At 35.0% G+C, this 26,386-nt stretch overlaps 1 protein-coding gene and 1 long non-coding RNA gene across 2 annotated transcripts in view; one reads left to right on the top strand and one right to left on the bottom strand.

The window, feature by feature from the left end:
* Positions 1-1,785, bottom strand: part of ndst1b (N-deacetylase/N-sulfotransferase (heparan glucosaminyl) 1b) — a gene marked incomplete at its 5' end in the record, with an annotated part of 109,792 nt that extends 108,007 nt beyond the window's left edge. The window contains 1 exon segment of the mRNA NM_001324455.2: positions 1,684-1,785.
* LOC147838908 (uncharacterized) overlaps positions 1-18,342 on the top strand; it is a 113,334-nt gene extending 94,992 nt beyond the window's left edge. Inside the window, exon 3 of the long non-coding RNA XR_015520500.1 lies at positions 17,451-18,342. This is a non-coding gene — a long non-coding RNA (uncharacterized LOC147838908). The remainder of the gene's footprint in view (positions 1-17,450) is intronic.
* The last annotated feature ends 8,044 nt before the right edge of the window (positions 18,343-26,386 follow it).

Here is a 26,386-nt window from a genome sequence, read left to right as displayed (position 1 = left end):
TGACAATAGTTTTTTTTTCAAGTCAATTGCTTTTCTTTCTTTTTTTAAGAAATGTTTTGTTAAATAAAAAGTATAGTATACAGCTATACTTTGCTTGCTTTGACACATTAAAAATTTGTGGCTAAGAAATAATTATCGTTTCATGTGGTAATAAAGATAAATCGTTAATTTTGAGCTCTAAAAAAGTCATGTGAAATAAAAACTAATTGCAATTTAACACCATGACCATGAAACCATGACCTATTTGCTCATGCTCATTGAGCAAACTCATATTCGACGCACAAAAAGTAAATTGAATGAGGACGCATGTGGACATAACAAAAATTTAAATCAAGTCATTTTAGCTTGTCAAGGTCAAATTTACGCATATAAAACTTATTTTCCCAACAACAAAATTCTGGCTAGTGAAAATGCACAGTAACATTGGAAAACTACTAGCCACAGTGGCAGGCGATTAAAAAAGTTAATGCAAAGCCCTGTATATATATATATATATATATATATATATATATATATATATATATATATATATATATATATATATATATATATATATATATAACAATATTGACCTTAAAATGATATTTAAAAGTTAAAAGCTGCTTTTAATCTAGCTGAAGTAAAACAAATAAGACTTTTTACAGGAAAACAAATATTATCAGACATCCAGTGAAAATTTCCTTGCTCTGCAAGCCATAATTTAGGAAATATTTAAAAAAGAAAACAAAAATAAATAAATCCAAGGGTGGCTAATAATTCTGACTTCAACTGTATACATATTAGAGCTGCACGCTATTGGAAAAATCTGATATTGCGCTATTTTATTTTTCTGCGATACATTTTGTAATATAAATACAGTTTCAGAGGATGATTTAAATAGCACTATTTGACAGTTTTCTGGGGAGTCTAGCATTCAGGTACAGAAATTGAATAATCACAATGCAAAAAAAGCTTTTCTTACTTTGTCTTGTTTCTAGCCCAAATATCAAAATAATCTTAGACCAAGTAAATATTGTTTAGTTTTTACCGTCAGAAGAAATAAGTGAAAATTAAGAGGTTTTGCTTGTTTTAAGGTAATTTATCTACTAGTGGGGTAAGTAAAATAATCTTGTTTTTGCAATGAAATGTAGATATTTGGACTGGAAACAAGACTACAATTCAGTACAAGAAAGTACAAAAATGCTTTTGCATATATAATTACAGTGATTAAACACAATTCTGTAGCTCCTTGTCAAGTATAATTTAGACTGGACATAACATAGCTTTGCGATGTGATTATTGCGTATGCACAGTTTGCGATATCAATGTTGAAATGATATATTGTGCAGTTCTAATATATATATAGCTTGTTAACAACAGAGCTCATTTCAGAAATAAACTCAAAACAACAAACATAAATCAATTAGTCAATTAAAAACCACAAAACTATGTCATTTCTGCACAGGAAAATACTTCTGACTAGTTTATTTATGCGACTATTAACACACAGCATCAGGTCAGAAGTCAGTGCCAGAAGCGCCAACTAACCAGGTGCCCGTATTAAAAACTAAATTGTGTTTACTCAGTGTTGTGTCTCTTGACAGACATACAGCTGTTGTGAGCACATTACAGGAGACCGCAAGGCCACACAACAACAACGTTCCAACTGGTAAAGCAATAAACCCTGAGCGTCTCTCTTCTTACCTGTAGTTGACAGTGTGGTCCTCCCAGAATCTCATCAAAAGTGGCTCTGCTGGCCTGAGCTCAGGATCTGCAGGTGAGTCTTCCGAGACACTGCAGGCATTCCTGCGAAACGAATCAGAGCGCATCGATTAACAAAGCAATAACAGGAGCAAGCAGGAGAGAATAGAAGAGACACTGCTGGTGGGCTTCAGACAGATTACCACCCAAGTTTTCCCAGAGAAAAACAGACCTTGCTCAGATTTATTCAATTAAAGCTACTGGACAGATTTAAAGGGTATAAAACAGAGGTGTTACGATACATAAATATTACAGTTCAGAATGTGGCTTGGTTTTAAAGTGACAGAGGAGAAGGACAAACAAAGGATAGCATTTATATCAAATAATAATTATTAAAAACAAGTTAAATGAACATATGATGCCTCCATCTTACCGCAGTCTATTCTGTAGTAATGCAAAAGATATTAGAAAAAAACATACTTAGAAAGGCAAAATTATTAGACCACTTGTGAAATGTATTAATAAAAAAATTATACATGCTCTTTAATGGAGACATTTACAGAACTATTTTTAATCAAAAATGATGGCACTGCCATTTTATTGTGCTTCATGTGTTTGTAAATAAATAAAATAAAAAAACTTAATTTAACATTATGTTGCTGTGTACCAAGAACAAAGTTAACAGAAGCTCAACTGCTGCCAGAATAATTATACAAGCAGATAAACTCACCTGACAATTAGTATTTATAGTTTGGAATAAAAACCATAAAATAAAAATGTTACACACTAAGGTTACAGGTTTGAAATGCATTAAACACTGTCATTGAATATTTACAAAGCTGAGCACAGCTGACCACAAGTCAGAGGATACAAAAAAAAGTAGCATACCCATGGCTAAAAACCCAGTTTATTTAGAGGACAAAATGGATTGTTTGCTTTTCCGGCAGTAGCTTTCCTTCATTATTTTTCAGATGCATGCGGAATATCAAACCATACCAATATATATGCTACTGTCCCACATTACAGGAGGTGGTTTCAATTTATGTTTGTGATACGGAAACATTTTAGATCTGCATGAAGCTCTGAGTCGCCACCTGCTAGTGTAATGATGAAGCTGATACGCTGCTCATTTAAACTGTCAAGATATTCTCAATGATGGTTTACTTCATTCATTTTAATTTGATCACTACCACTACTGCTTTATATGATCACTACTGCTTTATTACATTATTTGACACGATTAGATGTTAACTCAAAAATAACAAATCATGCATTTACTGCACAGTTTCATACCATCCTTTTTTGACAGACTACGCAAAATAAAATACAAATAAACTGTTGATTTAATCTATGAAATCCTGAAATCGAAGATGATCATTCAGCGATTTGACAGCTCTTAGCTTCTCAGTGAAGTAAGGCTCTGTAACTTGCTGCGACAGTTGAAAGCACATGAAAAAAAGCCCTTGTTTTATAGCATTTTTACTCCAAACTAACTTAAGTCAAGTGTTTGAAATAAATCAGTGAGATTATTCTGTGCTTGTGTGTTTAATATGTCACAATGAATCAATAGAAGCAGTTAAAACCTCTGCTCTGTTTGATTTATTATGCCTCTTTGCATTTTCTGTGCTAGAGAGTAGATTTACAACTAATCACAGGGCCGGGTTTCCCCAACAAGATGTGCATGACAATCGCAGCTTTTGCTAAATCACGATTTCAATATCATTTAATCTTGCAGCCCTAGCAAAATCCATACATGAATTGCATAACTCAAAAACACAATCAAACAGAATGATCCACACACTCACACCAAGAAAATAAATTAAATGAACATACATTGTAGGGGTAATTTCTAATATACAGCGCAAGATGTCAAATTATTATCCAGTTATATTTTCTGCGGTCTTTCTTTTACTAGTATGTTGAAAACCCCTGTGTAAAATCTCAAGGGAACTGTGTTGTAATTTAGTCTCCTGGGTTTTAATGTCACGGCTCCAGAACTCTATAAGAAGATTAACTAACTGACCAAATAACAGCATGAGTGAGTCACTACTGCTCACTGCCTGGCTGAGGAGAAGGAGGAGATTGTTTAGAGCATCTCAACCCCAGTTACTGTCCACTAGAAGCAAGTCGATGTGAGATCTAATGTATGAATAATTCAAGAAGAATTTGCCCTGTTTTGATGCTCCACAGCTCCGTCAACCACAGGTCAATTTATCCAGTTTCTAGCAGAGCAGCCGGGGAACTTGAGGCCTGTGAAAACTCTTTAAATTGAGCTTTCATGCGTGAGCTACAGTTCGCGTTGTAGCCCCTAACGAGAGAAAACGAGAACAAGGAGCTCTCACAAATAGAGTAAACTCCACATCAATATCAGTACTGAGATGTGTGCTTTATTTCCAAAAAAGATACATTATCTTAGCAAGGCCACATTACAGCAGTGGGAGGAGAAATGTGCTGAATCCAAGCAGTTGGATTGGAGCCACCGAGGAATTGGCAATGACACTGTGGCGGCGCTGGATTTCTGCCAGCTGGTTAAAAAAAAAAAGAAAAGAAAAAGTCATCTTGCAGTCTGTCATCCTGGCATAGATGCTAGAAATTCATCAAGCGCCTTAAGCGCAGTTCCAAAAGGGTTAAAAGAAACACTTTTTTTGTTTTTTCAGGAAAAATATTGGCTCAGTTTACAGCTCCCTAACCATTTTTAAATAAATTCAGCTGATCTTCAGGTCGAACCAGAGTACTTTTAGCTTGGCTTAGCACACATCACTAAATCAGATTAGACCATTAGCATCCCTCCACAAATGACCGGAGTTTCTGTAATTTTACTGTTTAAAGCTAGGTTCTTCTCTAGTTTCGTTGTGTACTTATACTGGGGAAAAAGGAAAAGTTGCTATTTTATAGGCTGATATGACTAGAAACTATGATCTCATTCCAGTGTAATAGTCAAGAAATTTTGCTGCAGCATGCACAATGATGAGTATAATTTCTAGCCTTATCGCCTTAGAAAATAGAAACTTTTACCCTTGGTAGGGCTGTGCAATTAATCAAAATTGAATCACAATCACAATTTGAAACACTGCAATTAGTTAAATCGCAAGATGTTGCAATATAAAATATTTAAACAGTTTATGTAAACAAAAATAAGGAATAACTTCTGAGGTAAAGTGCTTCAAAACCTCTATGCTTCAGAAAACTAAACAAGCTAGACATTCTAAATAGCATCGCAGACATAGTATTGGTTGTTGTAAACTATGCCACGTTATACGAAAAGAAAAGATTTAATCTTGTGTCACTATGTCCATTTGTCATTTACAACTCCCCACGACACCCTATGTCAAGGAAATTGTGCCGAACTCGAGTGATCTGACTGGAACTTTATAACTAAGCAATTGAGTGAGCACACTTTCGTTCTGCCGAATCAGAATTGAGCAACTGAACCACGCCCACAAAAAAATATATATAAATAATGAATATGAAAGTGCTGACAAGTGTGATGGCATCTGTTGTTTCAGGGTCATTAATAGACAAATTAATATCAAAGAAAAACAGAGAGAAAAACAGTGAGAATATTTTGGTTTCAAAGTCACAAACAACTAACAAAAGCAGGTCATTTTTAAGAGGTGTCACAGAATTGTTGCCACGGCTTACAGATTATTGAGATGAAGCTTTAATAAAATCGGAAAATCAAATTGCAATTTGTGTAAAAAAAAATATATTTTCGCCACATCGCAAAGCCCTAATCCTTGGTATCTTGGAGCCTATTCCATAATCCAAGTTTACAGAAAAAACAGGATTATTTTGGTAAGTCAAGTCTATTAATGACGGATTCAGGTTCATAAATCAAATTCATGATAGTTCAAACTCAGTTACTCTGGCAACTTATGTTGGGAAACTAGCCTGGTCCGGGGCAGACTAATTCTTTTTCTAACTCACTTAACACACGCACGCACACATATATTCAGGAGCAAATTAAAAATCCTGCAGCTTGTTCATTGTACCCATCATTTTAAACTTAATGTAGTGACGTTAAGCACATTACGAATGTTACAAGGTGCCAGCAACATATTAACTTCTTTCTTGCAAGCAACAATTGGCAGTAAGCTTAGTGCGCATTCTCTCCTTCTCTCGTATGCGCGCAAGAACAATTTCAATGTATTGTGACAAATATTAATTTAACCTAAATAACGGCCATATTTTAACATCTGCAATTTCCTGTCAGCCTTCTGTCTTGCTTTGTTGCAAGCCGTACTGTAGTTTTTGATAATTATGTTTAAATTATTTTATGTTGAACTCTGAAAACAAATGCGGCTCACTCGCTGTAAACAGCTGCGTCTCATTTCAGAGCTCTTTTAGTTCTCGTTGCCATCGTAGTACACAACATAATCAATGCATCTACGCTCAACTTTCAGAGTTTCACGACAATAATGTGCACGAGCTATTATCTAGATTATTGAAACTGAACTCAGATTAGTTAGATCAAATGATCTTCAACTTGCTGTTATGGAACCAATTTAAGAGTGGACGTTTAGTTTGACTTATTAAAGTCAGGTTTTTGACTTTAAAGTCCACTTTTTTTTAAATCACTTTTATTAAATAGGCCCCTGGTCTTGAAGAGTCAAGCTTTAAATAGGAAAACTATTGAAACCTTTTGTCATTTTGGAGTGAGATGCTAATGGTCTAATCCGATTCAATGATCTATGCTAAGCTAATTTAACCTAAACAGGGCTCAAAATAGCAACCATTTTAGTCGCATATATGTGCCCAAAATTTTATTTATGCGACCTCAAATTATATATCGAGCATTTGTGTGAGTGCCTAAAATTGTTGCCGTGTAACCAGTTTTCACTGCATGTTTATATTTAGGAGACATTCACGCAGAATGCATCTTTGCAGCTCATATATTTTGGTGGGTGGGACTAAATTTTTAAAGTTAAGAGCATCAGTGCTACCAAGCAATAAGATTAATTTTGAGCCCTGCTAATAGTGCTCCAGCCAGATATGGAGACCAAATTTAAACTGTTTAACTCTACGGGATTTGTAAAATGAAAAAAAAAGTGGAGTGCTACTTTACGGTAATGGTGATCTGTCTCAAGCAGGCCATAAGAGATTCAGCAGATTCGCACAAATGCTGATGCACAATCGCTCAAGCGAAGGATATCTATGTGGGCTCTAATGACCACTCTCTAATCAAGAGTCTCGTGTAGAGCGGACAAGAGTGGCTAATTACAATCAAAGGTGAATGAAATCAGCACCGGGACCCGTCATCAGAGGAATGATGGCCAAGAGCAGAGATAGAAAGAATGGTTATTGCAGCTGTTTGGGGGCCAAGACCTCTTATATATCCGGCTGGCTAGAGCCACTTCAAAAGAGCATCAAAACACAGTGTAGGTGAGCACGAGGAATGGAGCCAAAAATAACAACTTCACACTTCACTGGTGCCTGTGTGGACAGCTGAGGCCGTTCCTCACCGCCTCACACAACTGCTGCAGGCTCGCTTTCCAGACAAATGCACATCTGCGGGTTATTAAGGGAGTTTTTAAATCCTCATTGAATTAACAAGAAACTTTAAGAAGTATCATTGCAAGAGTTATTGTAAACAACAAGCAAAAGTCTGAATTGGAAAGGTGTTTACATGAAGCTATAAGTGGTGTGCTATATTTTTTGTCTTATAATTTTGTTAATGTTTTGTTGGTTTTTAATGACATCATCAAATATGTTAATCATATTGAGAGTGGAAAAGCAGGTCATATAATTCCCATGTACTGTATAATTCAAATTATGAAACCAGACATTTTATAGTAAATTGGTACACAAAATGTTTCACATGAATGTAGAGATTGCTTTACCTATACAATCTTGTTTGTCATTGACACAAGCATCATCTGACTACACCATTTTTGAAAATTGTAAATTGATCAAATTCATGCCTTCGGCTTGTGATCTCTTTTCCTGTGCCCCTCGCCAAAACAGAAGATGCTTTGCTCTTTATCACGGTTCATATCCCTGAAGCCAGGATATCACTACAGAGCCACATACCACAATATAACCATTTCCCCTGCTCCCCCGCGTGTGCAAAATGCCAAGATGTTACAGAAGAAAAAAAAAGCATTCACTAAGCAGCTGCTCTAAACTTTTGGGGTGGTTGTGTTATCTAGAGCTCTTTCTTTACAATGACAACAGTGAAGTATTACCTTTAGCGAAAGGCATTTATGCTTTTCTGCTTCAGACAGAAAATCATTTAAAAACTGACAAAATGTCACAAACATTGTCCCTGGGCAACGACTTCAATATTCCATCAACCACAGGGCGAGATTTCCATTAGGCTTCATTATTCTGTGAGTAGGGGACAGTTGACAGCAACTCAAGGCATCGAGTTTCTATAACATCCAATACTTTGCATTTAAAAGGTCTGTGTCATGGAAAAGAAGAGCGTTTTTAAGTTCAAGAATTTGAGCTATGCCACCATACCAAATTTAACATGCAGAGTTTAGCTAGTTATAACAGAGCGATTTACATTGTAGAACTGCCTTGTTTACCTTACCTAAGGTTCAAAAAGATACTAGGATGTAAAACGTCATGAAACCATGCCATACTAGGTTAAGTAGAATAATATTGACTAAACAAATTTAAACAGGATTAAAACAATTTAAAAGGCACCTATGATGAAAATCAACTTTTGTAAGTTGTTCGGACAGAGTTGTGTGTAGGTATAGTGTGTCCACAGTAATATTGAAGTGTTTTAAACCTAACAAGTCTCTTTTTTTTTATTTCCTGATGCTAAAATAGGACCAAAATCCCAGTGATTTTGGGGCCCACTGCAACGTGACGTAGGAGTGTGGTTTCCCCTGCCCACCAAATTGATTGACAGGTGCCATTTTTCTATAAAAACAAAACAGAATGGGGAAACTGGGATTTAAGTATTTATTACATCTCTCTGTGATTTTTTTTTACGTTTTAAAGTTTTAAGTTTTTAAAACAGAGCATGTTTGTAATAAAGATAGCAAAATCGATATATAAATCTTAATAACTATAATCCCCACAGCCGCATGGTGTTAGTAAACGCTGGTGTGTGTGTGTGTGTGTGTGTGTGTACTGCAAACAGCATTTGCGTGAGACTCATTATTTAGAAAGGCTTGAATACACTCCACCACAAACAAATCAAATAAACGTACTTGGTATTTTTAACTAATGAGCTGTACATCAGCTTTATCTGAGTCTGTCTGTCACTGACTGCTGTTTATCTGATGCAACACATGATGAAAAGCAGACACGCAAGTGGGAACAGAGGGCAAAGAGAAGCAGCTAATTTTTATTAAAAGCCACAGGCAACAAAAACAGCTACAGTGTACTCTGAATAGTCAGATTCTGAAGGCTATAATAAATAATCTGATGGATATTTTGAACTGAAACTTTACAGACACATTATGGAGACACCAAAGTTTTTCACAAGTCAGTATGTTAGTATCAGTATTATTTGTTTTTGGGATATGTATAAGCTAGTGTGCTCCAAAACAGTAACAAAGTTTGTGTTTAAAAGAAATAAAACTTATATAAAGCTTGTGGTTTGTCATTTCTGCCTAAATATATTAATGGTTTTGTGCACGTCAACCCTAATTAAAATTTCTCATCACATCATAACCAATTAAAACGCTCTCTAATATCCGACATGCCACACCCCTTTCAAGATGCTTCTCCTTTGCTTTACATTTGATGCACTTGCGCTCAACCACTCTCACTAGCAGAGCGGTGATAAAACAAAACGCTATTGGCTGCTTGTTTTGTTTTTTTAAGGGAAGGAGCTACACTATGTACCACCCTCTTTTCATATTTTGGTTGAGCTTACGTCAAACACTGAATAAAAATGGCCATTTCAAATCACTTCACAGGACCTTTAAAGGACCATGAAACCCCCTTGTTTTAGCACCTCTACTTTGGAAAAAGTCAGGAAAGTGGGCTGGTCCAGCTCTTTTGGGGGGGGGGGGTGTCGAAGGAGCTTTTGAAGAAAATTTGCATAAAAATGAGAGTGTCGATTTGGGCACGCGCTGATTTTCAGAGTCAAAACACACACACACACACACACACACACACACACACACACACACACACACACACACACACACACACACACACACACACACACACACACACACACACACACACACACAGGGGAGAAAGTGTTTACATGGACATCAGTAATCGAATTATTTGACAAATTATTAAATGGTGGACTTTAACTGCTGTTTGGCTCTTTCATTCAGGGAATTCATTCATGCCCCTTGTGACAAACAAGATAATTGATTCGAGGAACTGCTCTAAGCGTGTATTTTTTATGTAATATTTGTTACTGCACGGCGAATGAGAGAAAAAAAACTCTGCATTTCCCGGAAACTTAGATGCACTCGGCAGGCAGCGTCAGAAAGCCGTGTGTGTTATTCCTGTCACAAAATGATGTTTATACTCTGTGTAATAGTTAGTTCGATACGAATTAACAAAGACCACTGGTCGCTCATTTACCAATCTGTAGAGACAGGACAATCAACATCTACTAGAGCCACATCTTTATTAAGAGGAGATGAGCTGCAAATCCGGATCTCACCATTTCCAGATGAGAAAAGCTCTCGGGGTAGACAGTGTTCCTTAAGGCTGATTTATACTTCTGCGTCAAACGCCAGCGTATGCTATGGCGTTGACGCATAGCCCTTCGGCGTGGCTGTCGGCGTCACGGACCTGCACCTCTCAAAAAATGTACTCTGTGATTGGTCGGCTTGGTAGCTCTGAAGAGTCTGGGCGGGACCGAGAGCTGCACGAATGGCGTGAGCTCAATAGAGCGATTGTTTACAAGTGTGGAGTCCAGTGAATCCAGGAAGTGTTCAGGAAAAGCAAAACAGCAGCGAAGAAACTCGACACAGAGGAACATTTACACCTCACTGCCAACTAGCGTTTCGGAAGTGTTAATGCAGACCAACGAAGACCGCGTGCAGAAATATAAATGCACGGCTACGGGCGTTGCATGCGCTGTGGGTTACGCCGGTCACTTGACGCAGAAGTATAAACCAGGCTTTAGACACGTATTGTTGTTGAGCATCGCATGCACTGTAATCCACACGTGAGTCCAGCTGCGCTTTCATAGAGAGAAAATGAAAAAAAAAACTTCACTGCAGCAAATTATAAAAGCAACACGGCTTGTTTTGGTAACACAACGTGGTGTCTCTCTGCCGTCTGAACACTGTAACATTAATGAAAAATAATGAAGTTGCACAATAGAGCGCGCTGATTGGTTTGAACCAAGTCTTACTCGTGCAGCACACTTAAAAACGTAATAAGGCCCTTCCAGGTACAGAAGTCCAGTCTACACGCTGGAATACACGCTAAGATCTCATGGCCGTGACGCAGCTTTAAAAATTGGTTTCAAACCTGAAGTACGAATTTGCTTGAAATAAAGCAAAAACAACCAATTTTCACTTTTTAGTGAAATATATGTGTGCTAACAGATTTTTTTAGCAGCATGGGACACATAAATGACTGTCAACAGCTCAAAAAATGTGTTTTGGTGTTTTGTGACCCTTTAAGCAAACACAAAGTGCATAAAACAAAAACTATATAACCAAATAACTTATGATTTATTTGCTTGCAACAAAACCAAATAAATTATAAAACAACAAAAACAAGAACCAAAACAAATATGCAAGATCAACTATGGCTGGGTCGATAAACAATATCACATCGAATCGCGATAAAATTCATGTCAATAAAAATTATAAGCTAGGGACTTTTTTTTACTATGAGCCAATCACACTGCAGAAATGTGACAGTTGGGAATCTAAAAGTGTGTTGATATTAGAGACCCAATTTTCGGCCACTGAATTGGCCTAAAATACGTTATGCCATTTACAATATGTTATGACCCTCTAATTTTTGTGGTTTCAGTCATTGTTGGTTGAAAACATTAATAACTTGCATCGAACAATACATTGTTATCATTCAATATGGAAAATAATTATCAAGATTGCGTTTTTGCAATATCGCCCAACCCTAAAATAAAAAAAAACATTAAATGATGATAACAACATAATCAAAAATCATCCCAATAAAATAAAAATATCCAAAAACAAAAAAAGAAAATTGAATGAAACAATTACAAGACAGATAATAAAATAAAAAAAACTAATGCCAAAAACAGCGAAAATAAAACGAAACTAAAACAAACCTTGTAAAAAAATTAAATAAAAAAGCAACACAAAAAAAAAAAATATATATATAAAAAAACAAACAAACAAACGATAAAAACAAACAAAACGTACAAATAACTCACTTAACTCGTAAAAAGGAAAAACTATTTATGGCTATTCAAAAACGAAAAACTATATAGCCTTTAAATGTGTATATCTGTAATAAGTTTTTGCAGGCTAGTAGCATACAAATACCTCGGCTGAACAGACACAGGCTAAAAGCTGCATTGCTTCGATTTCCTGAGGTATCTCTCACTCTGCAGCGAGTGCTAATAACTGTTTCACGTTCATTCCTAGCAGCCCATAAGAATGCAAGCAGACGGAATTAATACGTTTAGTAAACATTATGTCTTGGGTCACTGCACAGAGCTGCTCCGATCATTCATAACGCGAGATCCCCATCTTGGATATCAGTGGAGAAGTAATGGTTTTTGGGGCTGGAATGCAGCTCGCAGCTGTCTGGCTAGATCAGCAGTTCGAGAGGCTGACAGAGCAGGAGGAGCTGGAGGCCTTACAACTCTGGATCCATGCATCGCTGGCTTGGCCTTCTTCAAAATGGACCCTGGCACAAGTCCAGGTCCTTTCCCAAATCCAGGTGGCAGCTTATGTGTGCACTGAGACAAGGCCTCAACAAATGTGTTTGTGATAATATTGCGATATTATAAAACTAAGCTTTTTTATTATATAGTATGCCCATTTTCACAAGACACAAAATACATGTGTCTGAAGTTTCAGTTTAGAATACTAGACAGATAATTTAACATACCTCAACAAATGTGCCCCTTTTAGGCATGAATTCAAACACCCTGTTTTCATGCAGGTCCCTTTAAACAAGTGATGCCCAAACTAGGGTCCACAGGCCAAAGTTGGCCCATTGGTAACATTTGATTTGGCTCGCCATCCTATCTGAAATAAGAAGGACAATGATGGGGATGGTTTTAAGATAGTCAATTCAAATTTAATGTAACTCTTTGTTTGTTTTATTGTTAAAATCTAACTGAAATTAAATTAAAGGATTTATCTTACCCCAGTTCACCTACATAGAATATTTCCATTGTTTCCGCTACATTCATTCTTCCATGGCGGGGTGCCACGCCAAAATTCATCCCGCCACGGCTACATTACAGCTTCTCATTCAAAACATAGAATTTTTTTAATAGCGGGTAATAATCGCACCAAAACGTATTAAAGGGTAAACTAAATCGTACTTAAGCAGCATTTATTTGTGAGCGCACAAGATCTGCGCGCTCTTGAAGTGGCTTATATTTGAGGGGGCATGCAAGAAGTTTTGTGCACGAGCACAGGAAATAGGCGCGCAAGCAAAGAGTTCCACATGCTGTAGGCTATTACATAAATGCGATCTCGACTTCTAATACTGCGCTCACGACATTTGTCATTGAAATAATGCCACAGGACAGGAATTTGGGAGATCTGTGTAAAAAAAAAAAAAAAAGGCCTGTCGCCACAGCTGGAAATAATCCTAAAGGAAACACTGAATCTCCCAATTGTTCCCAGCTCTGTTTCAAATGTAAGGTAGACATTGGCATAGTGATGTATGCAATTTAAGATTGCAACAAAATGAACTGGAAAGAGATCCCCGAAATGTTTCTAAAAATAATTGGAAAAATTTTTGCTTTGTCCCCAAAGGTATACCATCTGAATTGTACATCAGAACTGTGTCTTGATCGTGACAAAGAATGTGTATTGAATTTTGTATATATTTGGCCAAAAAATGTATATTATTATGGCCAATTGCTCAGATACCTTCAGTCAATATGTGGCTGAGTCAGGCAACCTAAAGATCTGAGGTGTTCTGGTGCATTTAGTCCTCCTTCTGGATTTGTCTTAAGGATACTCAATGACTAAACTTGTTTTATAATCTTTGCTTTGAAGCATTTGTAAGAAGATCTAACAAAAACTGCTGTACTTGTTATTATGAGATACCAGTACCACTGTTAATCTATTGGGAAAAACAAAACAAAACAAAAAACTTCCATTTTCACACACAATGACATTTTTGTTGAGCATGTGAGTACAATGGCCTATCAGCGGTGTTTAAGAATGCGATCAACAGAGCTAAAATGTTAGTGGGATATGGACATTTTTAAAATCTTAGTACTGACGGGTAAATTCAGTATCTTGAACCACAAAAGTAGTAAAGTAGTACACTGTTAAGTTACCTTATATTCATATATTAATAACATATATTAACAAGGTTTTACTTCAAACTCATCTCATAACTACAGTTGAGTGTTTGAAATAAATCCTTTAATGAGACTAAGCAGTCACTGAAATCAATGTATGCAGTTAAATCTTCACTTTATTCAGCAAGTGCTGAATTCTGCAAGGCATTTGCTCGGTTTCTTTGTGTGTATTTGGACAGATTTGTTGGTTTTCTCTCTGTCCTTCTAAAAATATTCAATACAAATAAAACAGTCCTTCAACAATCACAGCTTTGTTCAATCACATTTGTAATTTAAATTCGATTAAAATCCCCCAGCCCTAACACATTCAGGGGATCATTTTATTAGACCAACGTTCATTTTATTAAGACGATCACAAGTTGTATTCTTGCAGCTTTGCCAAATCTCGTCTGGATGATGTTTCTGTGATTCTCAATAATATCGTTCAGTACATCACAGAAAACCAAATGTTTAAGTTGGCAAGGCATGAAAACACATGTGCTTGATCAATGGATGCAAGATGCAGTGACAATGCAACAGGGGCTCAATGGGCCAAGTGACAGACTGTCAGCAAACCCCACACTCTTGCACACTGGCTCCGGGCCACTGGGACTTTCTAACAATTCTCTAAAAAATAAAATAAAATAAAGAAATAAGGCTCTGTCATGATTCAGATTCTGCGTCAAGTAAAAGCTGCGCGGTACATTACAATCACACTCGAAGTGTCATCAAATGAACAACTTGATTATTAACAGTTATTTATCATTGATAACAGATATTTATTAGTTATTAACATAAACAGATTGACAAAAGAGTAAAATAGTATTTAAAAAAAAACTTATTTCTACATTTACAATGATTTAACAAACTGAAAACAATTCATTGCATTTCACTAAAAATATTCCTAAATGCAAGCAATTAGAGTCTTACTTGGTGTCTGCTATTGTATACCTACAGGATTGACAAGCAATTCTAAATGTTTTCTTAATTATATTGTTTCCAATTTCTTTGCTTTCTTTTGAAGTGTCATTCTTCTAGTGATCTACACACGGCCTGTCAAACAAAAGACAAACACAACCATAAATGAGTTCACACAATTATTCGAATCCACAAGAAGTGTGTTTAGTCAGGAGCCATGGGTATTAATTGAGCTATGTCTGTTTGTGCTTGTGACTGTCAAATTACTTGTAGCTGTTGACTTGTATTTAATGAATTACAAAAAAAAAAAAAAACTGTTTCAGCTTCAAAATCTTCTTAAAAGGCGTACTGACAAAAACAGGTCACCTATATAGTGGCATTTTTGAGGGAACTAACCCAAGTCTAGCTTACATGATCACCTTGTCACAGTCGCAACAAGCTTGCTTGGTTTGGGACTTGTGGATTTGTGGACATCATTGGATTTGTTCTTCTGTGTTTGGGATTTCAGCAGTGAAATTTAAAATTACACTGAACTGAACTGAGCTTGGACACAATCTACATGGTAAAAGAGCTAGAGAAAAAAGATGAACTGACTTGAATTGAACGGGATACATACATTCAAAAAATATGCTTTTTCAGATCACAAATTTCGCTCACGAGTGCCATTCATTTCTGCTGTTCTTGCGTAAATCCACCAGAGACTGCTGTTAACTGATTGACAGACAGATTCCCCCATCCACCACCTTCCTTAAACCCAACCAACAGTATTTTCAAAAGAAATGCAGTAAAAGTAAAAGCCTTGCATCCGCCTGAAATTTTACCACATTTTTTACCTTACCACGTTCTCATCATTATTATCATTATTATCATTACTTGTTTAATATTATTATTATTATTATTTGCCTTTAGTTTTTGTTTTGCAAAATTGTTGTATAATTTTAAAAATAACATTTAAATATAAAATAAATTTAAATGTATTTAACAAAACAGACAAACAAACAAAAAAATTAAAATGAAACAAAATATTTTTTCATTTTACTTTATTTTATTTTTAATTTTTTTATTTCTTTATTAAAAAAATAAAATAAAATAATAAAGCACACAAACAAACAAACAACAATTTTAAATAAAATAAAAATAAAACAACATTTTCTTTTTTATTTTTTAAAATAAATTAAAATCCTACTTACGGATGGCTTTTTTAAATGACAAGGTTCAAGTCACACCATAACAGTTCGTTTTAAAGATGAAATGCAGCCATATGTAGCTCTGACTACATAATTTCCAGAAATGTTTACAAGACTAAATTTTCACAATGAGCCTGTGTTGTGTGTATCTGTAGAAATATAGAAAACCTGGAATTAGTGATAAACCTTTAAGTGACATGAAAATCTAAGAAAAAATATTAATAAAAAAAAACTTAAATTGTGCGTAATATATAGCAAAATTAAAAGATAGCACGTTTTGAATTTTATCCATTTGACAAACCCGGAAAGCTTCTCTGATTTGATTATTATACCAGATCATAGTCACACTTAAATTATATCAATAAGAAATAACAGTGAATAATTCCCACGCTGCATTTAACAAGTACAGCAAAGACATTTTTTAACAGGCAGAAGAAAAACAAAGAATATTGTTAGTAGATGCAAAGCTTAATTTGGCCTATACTATTTATTTAATACACACTGTTCAAACGCAGAATAGAGTGTGTCTAAGGGAACGTAACCTTGAAGAGTTCACCATAACAGACGAGCAGGACTCACATGAGAATCAAGGCTAAATCTGCTCTCTGATTATCATCACATAATAACGGCCTCGCAGTAGGAGGTTTTTGTGTAGGTAGGTGCACATCTCTGGAGAGGATTTCAACTGAAGAACCACCTCCAGACTGCCATGAATAAAAACCTAAAAGGGGGTACATCAGAGCTGGCTTTATTATATATATATATATATATATATATATATATATATATATATATATATATATATATATATATATATATATATATATATATATATATTAGGGATGTAACGGTATCAGAATTTCACGGTACGGTAATACCTCGGTATGAATGTCACGGTACGGTATTTATTGAATCATTTACAGGAAAAAACAAAACTTATGAAAATACTCCAAAAAAGAGCCAAAAGTGTCAATGACATACAAATTAGCCATCTATCTGTAAGCTTTGAAACAGGAACTTCAATTTTAATAACAAAAAAAATATTAAACCATGTAAAAACAATAAAGTTTCAATTTAGTATTGTTGAAAACTCATCACATTCAACATTTAATCACTCACTCACTTAGATAGAGATGGGTTTAAAGGAAAATTATCATATAAATATAATCTGGTAAAAGCTGGTATCTCTGGGCATTTACAATGTCCCCTGCAACAGAAAAAAAACCTCTCATTTGGTTCTGAGGTTTCTGGGACAAGAGAGATATGACTTATATGACTTATTTCTCGAGCGCCGAAAACGGAGCTTTTTGAAAACGCTGGAGAGGCCGTTTTCATTCTGAAACCTGCTGCTCCGTCTCAGTGTGGATGGGGAAAGACGGAGACATCTGAAAACGGAGGCGGGGCTGCAAACGTTCGCCTATCTGATTGGGGCTTTTCCTCAATATTAAGTAGCCCACACACAGTTCAGTCTCGCATCCTCTTCTTGTAAGTTAAGACTTCGCAAGTTTGATCAAGGCTGCAGTCTCCCCCTTCTCAGTTTGATATGGAAAACATACCGAGGACACGCGTAAATCTTCAAAGGGAACAGTGTACTTTATAACTTCATTCACATCACCTTGGCTACGTTGTTTCACTTTCTCAACAATAAAATGTAAACATGATTTAAGGAACTGCCTATTTCCTTTTTAATATTAGAAAACAGACAGCAGAAATGTTAAGGCGTCGTGCTGCATATATGAGCGTCATCTTCACTGTGTGGACATTTATAACAAAACGGAGCCTATAACAACTGCCTCCTTTCAATTTCAGTAAAAATACGAAACGCACCCTCACTTTTGTTGAATATCAGTTTTAATAATCGACAATTATAAAAGTATCACATACAATAAGTTTATACATTGTAGGAAATAAAGGCAAGCGATCAGTCAATGTACCTGGATTAATCATTAACTTATCTTTGCGCTTAACCAAAACATGTTACCCGTGAAGTAACTTAATAGATTCCAATGACCAAAGTCAGGGAATTGGCCTATGTCGTTAGATAAAGACAACAACATGAATGAAATATCACGTTTAGCAAATATAGTGAGATTAGATCCAGCGGGAGATGCTTGATGAGCAGTCCGACAAGCAGAGCTCTCATCTGGGTAGAAATGCTGGAGCGCTTGCCCGAGAGTGTCTGTGGTCACGTGATGTGCGTTTTCAGCGTTTTGGTGTGGACGGAGAGCAGTTCAGAAACGCTGGGTAAAACGCGAGTGTGGACGCGGATCATTTTCATTCTACAACGCCGTTTTAAAACTAAAACGCACTCTTGTAAAAGGGGCCTTAGAGTTTTACAGCTCTTTTTGATCCCCGCTTCTAGCAGCACACTCCATTTCCGCATTACTGGATCTGTAGCGACAACAGACCGCAAGGGATGATGGGGATTGTAGTTTTCGCTACCTCCCGTTCGCTTCATTCGCCTGAGCAAATTTTCTCAGAAGACCTATAGTTTTACCGAGTCATGCGACTTCGGTAATATCGAAAAAAATTAATATTGCGGTATGACGGTATTTACAATACCGTTACATCCCTAATATATATATATATATATATATATATATATATATATATATATATATATATATATATATATAAAATTTTCGCAGATCACCACTCAATTTTACATTTCTTATATACACACACACACACACACACACACACACACACACACACACACACACACAAAAAAGACATTCTTAAAATCCCAAGCATTTCTGGCAGAATAAATCTGGATGAAGCTCATCACGACTGGCATTCACTGTAAAAAATGTTACTTAGATCTAACTTATAAAAAGTGAGGCAAGTGGTTGCATCGGACGTTTTAGGTTGATTCAACTTCCAGCCTTTTTTAAGTATTTTAAACACTAAAACATTGCTTAAAACAAATGCAATAAAATTAAGTTGAGCCAACTAATATTTCTAAAATTACTCAAATCAGATAAACTTACTTTTTTTGTTAAACTTAACTTACTTATACATTGCTATATGTTGACTGTACTCATTTTAATTAAGTATTATGAACTTAATGATCTAAATAAAATTAATCATGCATATGTCATTTAAAACTAATTTAATTGACTTCTGGCTGTAACCTCAGAAAATAAATCTTCGTTTCTATATTGTAAGCACAATATACACTAGTAAAAACAGATAAACAGACTTTCCTGTCAATAACAATTAAATAAGAATGGAAAGATGGATTAAAGACCATAACATGTATTCAATATCAATCGATGTTCCTTTTAATAGTGACTACAAAATAGGCCATTAATGTGGCTACACGTACACAATACATAAATAAAAACATTAATAATACCAGATCCTATTGAGAAATCATCCAAGGCAACTCAGTGAGGAGATTTGCATATTTTGATGAAGATTTAGGATGCATAATGTCCAGTCCCACAAAGAGTCTCTAATATATCTCAAATGTATACAGTTTTGATGGATACTTGAAGTCGAGGACATCGGTAAGTCCAAACAGGAGCCATCATGCATTTGACAGGTTTGGCAAACCTCTGACAGTCCTATGATAATCCAAACTGTGTTGGGCTGATGGCAAATTTTTCCCGTGGGCAGCCGCATGCACCTCTGATTCCTCACAACTCTATTGGTAGAGACAAAAAGAAACAGGAGTTCAGGTGGTTGCTACCAAACAACATTAAATAGCTAAATACTAAATAGAAAATAACTACAAGTGAAGTTACAAAAGTCCAGTGAGAATGATGCATGGGTGAAACACCTTAGTTTATCAGTTAAAAATTACCTTAGTTAAAATTACCTAACTTCTATTTAAAAAATAAAAAAAGGTTATAGAGGTTGTGTAATTACATTATTCCAGGTGTTTTTAGTTATCAAATTTTAAAGAAAACTGTGATTTTACTCAGTGTAACAGTGCATGTCATTGTGGTTTCCTGTCAATCAAAGAATTGTTAAAATTTAGGTATTACATTTTTTGTTTATTTTGGCAACTTATAAAGCATAAGAATGTGTATTTAATTTAGATATTAAAACTGTTTGAAAATGGCTATATGAAAATTATAGAATACAAATTCTATAATTTAATTGTCATCTTCATTTTGCACCAAACTTTGCACGTCATAATACAAATTTTATTAAATAAATAAATACATTGCCATTTTACACATTACATTAAGGTTTACATTAAATTTTTGCTAAAGCTACAATTAATTGACATTTAATTAATGTCACTGGCAAATGACAGTTCAGTGATTCAGTGTTATCAGTTTATCAGCTTTATTGAAAGACTGACAGATAATAAGAAACTGCATTAGGGTATTTTTATACTGTTTTTACTGTTGCACACATAAAAAAACTTCAGATATCAAATGTAAGTTAATTCTATGGAGCCCACTATTGTTTGCAATTTTACCAATGTTTTACCTGCCTGCAAATAATTATAGCTGTAGTTGTATCTAATGTTTTTCTTACCTGGATGTGAAGTTTGAAGATCCACAGGTAACAAAATCACTTTGGTATCTAAAGACCAAGAACATGCATTTTAGAATGAGGTGCATACAATTTAAATGGTTCTGTAAACATCAGTAGTAAATGTAATTTAAGTTAAAATAAATTGTAAATCTGTAATTTATTCACTATGCAGCATTAAAAAACTTATGGACTAAATCTCTAAAACACAAACTTTAAGTTATACTTTCTCTTACGTTAAACACACACTACTTAACTGTTGCATACGTTTCTGCATTTAATATCCATCCTTAATGTGCTGCTATAACTTAGGTGAGCTAACTTTAGCTAAGTTAGCGCTAACAAACTGAACCCCCACACCCCGACCGCCCACCAGTGACCTTGTTAATCGGTTCTGCAACGTTAGTTATACCTACTAAGTGTTTTAAAACTACTTTCACTATTTTTTCTCAATAATATCACTTTTAATCGTTAGCATAAACTAGCGTTGGTTAGCGTTAGCCAACTTAGCTTTCCATGTGAGAGCAGTCTAACTGTTAACATACCTGAGGCTACAGTACAATTTACAAAGCTAAAACCTCACCTGCCTAGCGAAGACAGCAGTTTTGCATGACTTTACAATTATCATTCGGCTAAATTAGCAACTTACCGTGTTAATCAGATCCGCTGCTGGGAGCAGTTGATGTCGACCATTGCAGAAGCTGCGTCTGCCTGCTAAATCCCGGGCAATGAAAAAGGAGTCACGCCAAACTATTAAAATCACGTTTTATGAACACCTGCCCACATCGACAGCTGCTCTAATAAATTGTCTGTGTCAACTCACTTTTATAACATTTATTCTACACAATAACCACGTACAAAAATCTAATCAAATAAACTGCATTAGTTTTATTCAAAATATACAGTTATATAAAAACTGATATATTTTAAGTAAAGAGGAAGCAAATTTTATTTTTTTGGTATAAAACAAATAAAATTAACTAGATTGCAATTATTTAAAGTAGATAGAACCAACTTTGTGAGTGTAGCACTTTTTACAGTGTTCACAAACTGTGGGCACCTGACTAGTGGGTGGTAAAAAAAAAAAATCAAATCTATAAAAGTAAAAGCTTGGCTGAATTATATTCACTTATACTTCCTAATTTAAATGATGTGTGGGGATAACAATTTAGGACAGATTTTAATTGACTGATCAACAGACAGTAATTTAACGCTGCCCAGTGATGGCATAAACTTCAAACCACAGCATCTCAAGGCATATTTGAAGAGCAAAAGGTCCAGCTGGATTTCAGAAACATCCATATGCATTTATGCATAAATATGCAGCACATAAGCCTGCTTAACTTTGCACAAGTATATTCTAGGGATGTGGGATATTTTAACATCATATATGCTATCAGTTGATATTAAAGATTTTGTTTTGTTATATATCAGCAAAAATGGATATTAGATCTTAAATTCAGTTCAAGACATTTGATTTTATTTTTATGCATTTAGATTTATTTAGACAAGCTAGTGCATATAAATATAAGTTATATAACTATTAACATCATTGCCTTCTTACATATGGCAGTTTTTGTAGTTAATATAATATTACATAAAATAAAAAATAAAGGCTGTTCATTCTGCTGTGGTCAACCCTGATAAATCAAATGATAGTATGTGAGTGTAAGTAAAAAATAAATAAATAAATGTAAATAAAAATGAAATAAAAATAAAATTAAATAAACATTTTAATTTAATTTAATTTATAAATTAAAATTTTAAAATATAAAATAAATTAAATATGAAAAAATAATACAACAAACAAAAAAGCAATGAAATCTCAAGTAAAATAATAAACTAAATAAAAATGTAAATAAAATAAAAATATATATTTAATTTTATTTAATACTTAAATTTATATTTGGATTATTTGGAACCTAGTCTTTTCCCTATCATGCTAAAAGAAATATTGTATCTGTATTATATGAAAAATAAGAAATGCTTTTAGCCCTTTTTCTGAACAGTTTTATTTGGGGTAGTCCTTTTTATATAATCTGAGCTTTTTGTGGTTTTTTTTTTTTTGTTATTTTTTTTTCTTTTTTTCCTCTCCATTGTTTTGTTTGACTAGTTTTCTATGCATGTCTTTTGAATATGCATTGTTATGTCTATACTATTGTGAAAATCCAATACACATAATTTAAAAAAATATTAATTATTTAATTAAAAATGACAAAACATAAAAATTTTAAATAAAATAATTTAAAATGAAACATTATTTTAATTTAAATTAAAAATAAAATAGAATAAACAAATTTTTTTTTTAATTTAAAATAAAAATAAAACAATAAAGGGCGAAGCAGTGGTGCAGTAGGTAGTGCTGTCGCCTCACAGCAAAAAGGTTGCTGGTTTGATCCTCGTCTCAGTTGGCGTTTCTGTATGGAGTTTGCATGTTCTCCTTACGTTCGTGTGGGTTTCCTCCGGGTTCTCCGGTTTCCCCCAGAGTCCAAAGACATGCGGTACAGGTAAATTGGGTGGGCTAAATTGTCCGTAGTGTATGAGTGTTTGTGTGATTGTGTGTGTGGATGTTTCCCAGAGATGGGTTGTGGCTGGAAGCGCATTAGATGTGTAAAAACTAGCTGGATAAGCGACCCTGGATTAATAAAGGGACTAACATGAAAAGAAAAGGAATGAATGAATAAAACAATAAAAGATTTAATCAAAATAAAAAAAATACACATTTTATTTTTATTTCTATTTTTATAAATTTATTAAATAATTATTTTATTAAAATGATAAAATAAAAAACAAACAAAAACATTAAACATTTTAAATAAAATAAGAAAAAACTATAAATAAAATTAAAAAATTGTTTTATTTTATATTTTAGAATTTTGTATTTTTTAAATTTATTAATCAATTATTTTATTTAAAAATGATAAAATAAAACAAACAAACAAAACATAAAAATTGTATTATTAATGTTAATAATTAAAATAATTATAAGTTAAAATAATTACAAAATAATTCAGATAATGATTCATTTAAATAAAATAAAAATAAAACAAAATAAAATAATAAAATAAAATATAATAAAGCGCAATATATTGTCAAAAGTTTTACAGCATTTTCTTTGAAGGAAAATTCTTTTTTGAGGAGAAATTTTTTTTCCGAGTTTATTTTAAAAAACAAATCTGGAATTACTTTTTTCTATACTTTCAGTTAACTATAATAAGCCATTTAACATCTAATTATTTACATTTTTCATTTGCAGAGACAAAATGCAAGCCAGAAATCTTAATAATTTAATCCATATCAACGTTTCAATGTTGAACATGTGACTTCCCATGTGAAAAGCATTTGTGGATTTAACTCTCCCCAACATGTTGAAATCGTCATCCGAACACATGATTTCTATCACCAAGCAGCCGCACAAATGTATTTTTACTTCGCTCCACATGAGAAACAATTACCACCCAAATACGACTATACATTCTAAATGGAATCTTCATGCAGCACTGAACAGCCTCCTTGACAAACTATCCCCCATTTCTATTAGCTAATGGTGGCGGCTCATGGAGGAATTATGGGAAACGGGCCTGCCGATGACCGTAAGCAGGTCATCTCGTCTGGATCTTCCCGTATCATCCACTCTAGTGATCCGGTTTATCAGGTGATCGCCTCTGACCCATGTCATTTAGCAAATAGCAAGGAAATAAAATAACCTTTTATACTGCATTCATATTGATGATACATTCGCAAATGTAATCTTATCCAGATCTTCCTCATATCAAACCCTGTTCTCATTTATTTAAAACCAATCTTTGAGAGGGGAGCAAAATGACCGACCCGTCAGCTTTTCCAGCACCATCTGTGCCCAGGACAGCGAACGCTTGACAGAGTAAAAAGATATGCTAAAAAAATGTGGCTTGTCATCTCAGTGAGCAAACAGAGACGTCTACAAAAGAGACACGCAGGCTTGTTCGCTTCCTCTTGCCCTACATTTATCCTAACAATTACAGACAGTGGAGGAAAAAAATTTCCCACACAAAATTGATGCTACATATCGGAATTGCCTATGGGGGCCAGGCGGGAAAAAACTGCAACAACATAGGCCAACGCATAAAAAAGATTGAGATTGGGAAATGAAAGCAGCCAGTGTCAGCATTTCAGAAGAGGCAAAACACATTAGGCTATTAAGAAAGCTCTCACTATTAAAAGGCCCCAATTTTGGCCTTTTTACAAGGTGTAAAATAAGTCTTTTATGTCTCCAGAATGTACCCGTGAATTTCAGGTCAAAATACCCATCAGATCATTTATTATACTCTACTGAAAATGGGTCGAAGGGAATTGTTGCTGTTTTTGTGCCAGTGCCTTTAAAGGGCTAGAAACACCAAAACTCATTTTTTTGAGATGCTGACAGTCATATATGTGTTCCAGGCTGCTTAAAACACTATTAGGACACATATATTTATCAAAAAAATGAAAATTGGTTGATTTTGCATTGTTTAGAGTGAATTTGTTGTTCCGGTTCTAAAAGAAATTTTGTAGCTACGTCACAGCAATTAGATCCTTGTGTAAATTTCAGCGTGGAGACTAAATGTCTGTACCGGGTACTGATGCTGTTTTCATCATAAATTCATGAGAAAGACTTGGTTCAAAACAATCAGCGCTCGATTGTTAATGAGGTGCAATTTAATTAATCTGCATGATAGCTTCGAACACTGTTTTTACCCGTTACAGTGTTCAGACAGCAGAGAGACACCACGTTGTATTAACAACCGTAATTAAAACTAGTAGAAAAAAAAATTGTTAGGAGACATGGTTTTTCAGTGCTGAGTTTATAAATGTGCTGTAACGAAGGCTTTGTTTCCATTTCCCCGCTATGAGAGCGCAGCTGGACTTACATGTGTGGAAGTGGTCTGCTAACATGCAACAAAAATATGCCACATTTTGTTAAAGGATAGTCTATACCAGGGGTTTTCAAAGTGTGAGGCGCGCCTCCCCTGGGGGGCGCCAGAGCATGTCAGGGGAGGCGCGGGAAAAAATATAATATAATAAAAATATAATTATTAAGTTTAATTATTATATGTATTTTTTATTATATTTAAACGTTTTAATTAAACAAAGAAAAAAATAATACGTCAAATATAAGAAAACCTTTTTTACCCAGAAGGCCATAGCTGTGAATTCGCTTCTGTTTGGCAAGCCCGCCAATACAGGTATATGCCTGCTAATACAATGGGTCGGTTTCTGAGACCCACCCCGATTCAAAGCTGTAATGAAGTTCACGGCCCTTTGGCCGCCGGGAAGAAGGAGGCGGAGAACTGAAGCAGGGTGTTTTACCGTGGTTTATTAATGACAGTGACGGCAGCTCCGTCTAAACCAAAACAAACGGACGGCAGATCCTCACGGAGACTGCCGTCAAACTGAAAGCAAAAGTAAAATATGTCCGGGTCCGGTCCTCCCTCGGCTTCCTCTGCCCTTGTTCCTCCTTTTATGATCCAGAGCTCCTTCCGTGGGATCTGAGGCAGGTGCGCACCGCAAGTGTATCCACTTACGCGGTGGCCTCACTCCGTTCCCACGGCGCTCGGCCACGCCCCCTAGCCACAAAAGCTTTCAAGTTCAGGGCTTAAACCCAAAAGACGACGATATGATGATCAGTATTTGAGTTTGATTTATGTGGACAGGACCAGCTGATGAACCACGACCGTTATGTGTG

Source organism: Danio rerio, chromosome 21 (assembly GCF_052040795.2).
Source record: "Danio rerio strain M-AB ecotype USA chromosome 21, GRCz13ab, whole genome shotgun sequence".
Lineage (NCBI taxonomy): Eukaryota > Metazoa > Chordata > Actinopteri > Cypriniformes > Danionidae > Danio > Danio rerio.
The sequence above is the reverse complement of the archived record's forward strand: the minus strand, read 5'-3'. Positions and strand labels throughout refer to the sequence as shown.